Here is a 6,019-nt window from a genome sequence, read left to right as displayed (position 1 = left end):
TAATTTTGTTTTGCTATGATTTGCTCGACGATGTTTTTGTTTGCGAAGTATATACAGAACCTATTGTTCGACACTCGAGATGCGAATTTTATATTGTTTGGTGGCGTAAGTGAGCTGAAAGCTTTAATGTATTCTATCTGTGGTACATCTTGGGTTGTGTTAAAAATTATAGCTTGGTCTTTTTTCGGGAAGGAGACATTTGCGGTTGTTTCGGCGAAAGTTTTTTGCGTGTTTGGTTGTGGTGATTCTAGATTGGAAGGAGGTGGGTTGATATCTGGGTCGTCCGACATGTCGGATGGACTCGTGGGTGTTATGACTAATTGGTTAAGGGGGGCCGTAATTAAAGAGCATACCTTCTTAATTGCGGTGAAGTTCTCGTAGTTGCTATCGGAAGCTAAAAATGCGATAAGCGACTGACGGTAACACACGTGTGTATCGGTCGGCTGTGACACACGTACTGTCATTGTGTATAATTGTATGTTAGCTAATATGGCTATATTTTATAAACTATAATAATCAAGTTTTTATATTATTATGTTATTTTATAATTATAATCATTTATATACCATGCTGTATACATATATACAGAATTCAATCTTATTTTTCAACTTATTAGAACTTTCTAACATTTTGTAGAAATTTAATATACATTATGATAATTAACATGATTATATATCAACCAGCATTGTGTGTAGTTCAATGTTGGCTAATATGACTATATCTTATATATTACAATAATCAAGTTTTTATACCATGTTATTCTATAATTATAACCATATACATACCGTATAAACTTGTTTTTCAACTTAATAACTTTCTAGCATTTTTTAGTCATTTAATATACATTATGATAATAAATATGACTATATATTAACCAGCATTGTGTATAATTCAATGTTAGCTAATATGACTATATCTTATATATTATAATAATCAAGTTTTTATATTATGTTATTTTATAATTATAATCATATACAAACTATATAAACTTGTTTTTCAAATTAATTAACTTTCAAACATTTTGTAACCATTTAGTATACATTATGATAATTAAAATTAAAATGACTATATATCAGCCAGCATTGTGTATAATTCAATGTTAGCTAATATGACTATATCTTATATATTATAATCATCAAGTTTTTATATTATAATCATATACAAACTATATAAACTTGTTTTTCAACTTAATGACTTTCTAACATTTTGTAACCATTTAATAAACATTATGATAAAATATAAATAACGTTTATGCTATGTTATGTTTTTATTATCGTGTATTATTTTTTTAATTTTTAAAAAACTAGTAATGATGTAGTTTTAGATTCAATAAGATGGTTCTTTTTAAAAAAATATATAAATAATGGAATAGATAAGTACTTACGTAGATAGCGTACGGTTAAAGTATTTTCCAATTTTCAGTGACGAATCTCTGTTGATGATGCTGGTGCTTGACTGGTCAACTTTGAAGGATTGAAGTATTTTTTTGATTATGCTGATGATGTCTACGGTGAATGTCTGTCGCCTGTTGCTGCTGGTGGAGAACACAAGCTGAACTGATATCGTTTGACTGACAAACGCTGTGTTATATAGTCGAGAATCACCTCCTACTTTCCTAGTTGACGTTTAAAACTTACATTCTATTCAAAGAAACCGTGTAACCTTCTAATGTAATAATAATTTAAAAACAACTAAGTTATTTTAGTAACTAAGTAATAGTAATTATAATATATAATTTTTGAAAATTCATTTTTGAAAAAAATGAATAACTTCTAAAACAATTTAATGAAACTTTTAGAAAATAAAGTAAAATGAGACACAACTTGTGTTTTACGCTTAATCAATCACCCTGTATTATTATTTATAAATATTTTGTTAGCTGGCTATGTTAGTAGTAATTTTGGAGTAGCAGATGCTTGCATTTCTTGGTATGTTAGCAACTAATTTTATATGGCTTCTTCGAGTAACCGACGAGGAAATATCTAGAGAGTCAATGGGAAGAAAATCTATTGTACGCATCTCGATTCGTAGGATAGAGTTATTGTTATAGCAGGGTTGAAAAAAAACCACTATTGTTGGTGACCACACACGTAGTTTGCATTAGTAACATAACAAGTATTTTTTCTAAAGAAAATGTTGATCAAAATAATTGAGTACATTACTTGTATCACAGATTTATCATAGCCAATGTCTAAATAATATTTTGGTAATACATGGCTTAAAATGTTACCACCACCACAAATGGTTATGCTCAACGGACGCTTGACAAAACAAGTGACGATGTCCGCTCAGTGTGTTCCAATCTTTTGCAGGTTGACACATACATTTTACGATCGCTCCGTGTTTTACTCTGTATTTCTCCGTGTTAATTATATTTTAAATTTATTTAATTAGTATATTAATATACTTGATATATTTTTCAATAAATTGTCAAGCTTAATCATAAACAATAATATGGCGTATAATTGTGATAAGTGTTCAGCGTCTTTTAATCGTAAAGATGTTTTGCTATGTCATAAAAAATCTCATAGCACAAATAAAATTATCTGCAACATGTGTAAATCATCGTTTGTTCGGACAGACAATTTAATACGTCATATTAAAAAGTTTCATGGTATGTACATGATTATTCATAAAAATAAATAAATTTAGATTTTTTTTTTTCTAACAATTATTAATTTATTTTACAAGGAGTTGATCATGTTCCTGCACGTCATAGAGGTACTGATGACGGAATTACTCCGCCAGCCATCGTTTCAAACGATCAACCCACTCATGTTCGCACCGATCAGATAGAGATCGGACCACAGATCTTCGTGCCTGGGAGCTGGACATTCCAAAAATGAATCTCTATCAAACGTGCAAGAAAACACAACAAATGAATTATGGTGTGATGACATATATGATAATTTGTTCGCTATGATTGAAAACGCCTATATTTGCGAGAATCAAGGTAAGATTTTTTTTTATTAAAGCGTAAGGCATACACTAAAATAAATAAAAGTTGTAGGTAGTATATCATAATAAAACAAAGCGATATATCCTCAGTTCAATTTTAAGGTAGTTTTTTTTTTATTTAGGTAAACGACTTTCTTATAGATATTTTTTGTTTGATAAAGGTAGATAATCTTATAAGCAATCTTGTATTACATTTTCATATCTTAGATTTAAAAAGAAAAATTTTTTATGAAATTTCTAACTCGAAATAATTTGCAAATTTTTGTGATTTTTCCATATTTTGTCATTTTTTGAACTTTAAATGCTTATAAAAAAAACTGTGACTAACGATTTTTAATATTTTTCATCTGCCTTTGAAACAATATACTAGGAGCCTTCTATTAAATTTTCAAGCTTTTTTATCCAACAAATAAAATTTTATTGATATTTTTAGAAAAAAAACTAAAAAAAAAATGGAAAATTAAAATGTCCGTAAAGAGCTCAAAATAAATCAAAATATTTTGAAAATGTTATGGTGTATAGAAAATGCTAAGATAAACATTCAGTCAAAATTTCATGTATCTACGGTCATTTTTTTTAATGTTACACCAAAAACCAAATTCAATTTTGTGAAAAATCGATTTTGCGTAAAAATTCCCATTTTTCCTTAATTAGCTTTTGAAAACTACTGGGAAATTTAAACTTTGACCTCCCCAATGCACCAACGATATTCACTTTCTGATCGAACAAGATACTGAAGTTGAAAATCGTAGCATTATTTCGACTACTTATCGTGTACACAGACACAAAAAAAATAAAAAAATAAAAAAATAAAAAAACACACATCATTGTAAAATCAATACATTCATCGTTCCACTCAGAATCTAAAAGTGTTAAAACTGGATAAATTATTTAATACTATTGAGTTTAAATATATTTTTTCTCTTTTTAGTTTATTTAATATACCCATATAAAATAACAGAATAATAATAGTTCATACTATACTCTGTTCCATCTAAGAGTGACCGCTTTCGCGCACGCAGACTGAGCCGCCGAACAGTGCCTGATCCCCTATGCGATGGTTATACGTTCTGTGATTGGCGGACAGTCATCGCCGGCCGTCGTCGACCGTCGGGCACCCGTGTTAAAACTCTCACCGATGTCCGGATTGTGGTGGGAATGCGCGGAAAAAACGTGTTTTGGTCAGCCAAGTAGTTCACTCTTAGATAGAATAGAGTATACAAATTAAATATAAAAAAATAAAACATAATTATTATAACTTTTAGAACATTAATATTTTATTTATTTAAGTCTATTTTAGATATTATAAATATTATATTCATATGTGTGTATATTATATAATATATTTAATAGTTTAGAAATAATTCATTATCGTATGACTGGAAACGTCCAGTTTATGCATGGGTAATCGCATGTAGTTGTATTTTAAAAATAAAGTAATAGGTATTTTACTAATTAGACGTCGTCCGGTCATCTAAGCCACGACGCGCGACGGACCTCTACTTCTTATTATTACGTATTTACGTATGTAATTACGAACCTACATTTTATAATCATATTTAGTGTAGGTTTAATTGTTTTATTTGATTTACAGCAAATATTAAACCCATTGCCAATCAATGTTATAAAAAAATAAATTATGAAATACCTAACATATTACACCTATCTGAATAAATTATAATTTATTTTTTACCTTCCAATAACTGATTTTGTTCAAAAATCGTTGTATCAAAGCACTGTGAAACATCTCACGTTTCTTCTTGTAGTAATGGGTCTACAAAATGTGTATTATCGTGATCTGATTCATAATCAGTGTCAAAATGTATTAAGCTCTCAATCTCTTGAAGAACACGTCTCCTTTTTGTTGACCTACTCATATTATTATGAGCATGATGACTCATACTAATTAGTAATTAACTAACAAAATCTTCTCTTCAGCAAACAAATGTCAAAATAAAATATGAAATTTAATTTAGTAATCAAATTGTAGTAAAAATTACCAAAGTATTAGGTAGGTACCAAATAAAATAAGCGGTTACAAAGAATCAATAAATACTTCCAAAGTTCCAACCCTCTTAAATGGTTAAATAATTATAATTATTGATGGCAATAAATAATTAAGGTAATAGTAGATATTTAACATATTATTATGCCTCAAAATTAAACTTAAGAAAAGAAGTGTGCTGTACTGCTGTAGTGATTTTACTATTTTAAATATTATTATTTTTATATCTGGTTGCGTTATCGCAGTGTGTCGGACTCGGACAGTCGGGCCGACCACGACGACAACCATTTATTATTATATATATTTTTATTATTATTTTATTATTTATAGATTGATGTATCGTTATCGGCGTGTGTCGATCACGACGATAACGCAGACTAATAATAGTAATAACCATGACAAAATAAATAGGTATGCTATCAACATAGGTAGAGAGCCTTGATATTAAAGAGAGTGGCCAACTAGTGTGATAGCAGCCATTAATCGTCCAAACATTTCCCGCCTTTTTTTAAATTTGAGTACTTCAGCTAGGGGCATTATACACTATAATTACTATTTTTTTTTATTTTTTTTATAATGCTTTAGCTCATAACCTTATTATAGTTAGTATTGTAAAGTATTTGAGTATTGGTAAAACAATATTTTGTACAAAATGTTATGTTTTAGAAATATATTGAAGTTCATTATTTGAAAATTTCACAAAAAATTGTGTTTATTAAAATCATTTTATTACATTTTTAAATACATAAGGTTGATTTTTAGGTGTATGTAACTGCTTATCTGCTACAAATTACAATAATTCAGATAAAAGGAAAAAGTAAATGAATACATATAACATATTATATATTTTTTTTAACATTGTTTTCAGCTCATAATATTGAATATAACTTTCATCAAATAATATAGTAAATTGTTTTATTTTTGTTTGAGCATACCTAGTAATAAAAATAATAAGTGAAATAAACTTACATAATATACATCTCTAAATATAGTTTAATTCATTTAAAAACAATTAGAATAACCTTATCTTTTTCATAATAATTTCTATAAATATAA

The sequence above is a fragment of the Acyrthosiphon pisum genome, chromosome X, assembly GCF_005508785.2.
Source record: "Acyrthosiphon pisum isolate AL4f chromosome X, pea_aphid_22Mar2018_4r6ur, whole genome shotgun sequence".
Taxonomy (NCBI): Eukaryota; Metazoa; Arthropoda; class Insecta; order Hemiptera; family Aphididae; genus Acyrthosiphon; species Acyrthosiphon pisum.
The sequence above is the reverse complement of the archived record's forward strand: the minus strand, read 5'-3'. Positions refer to the sequence as shown.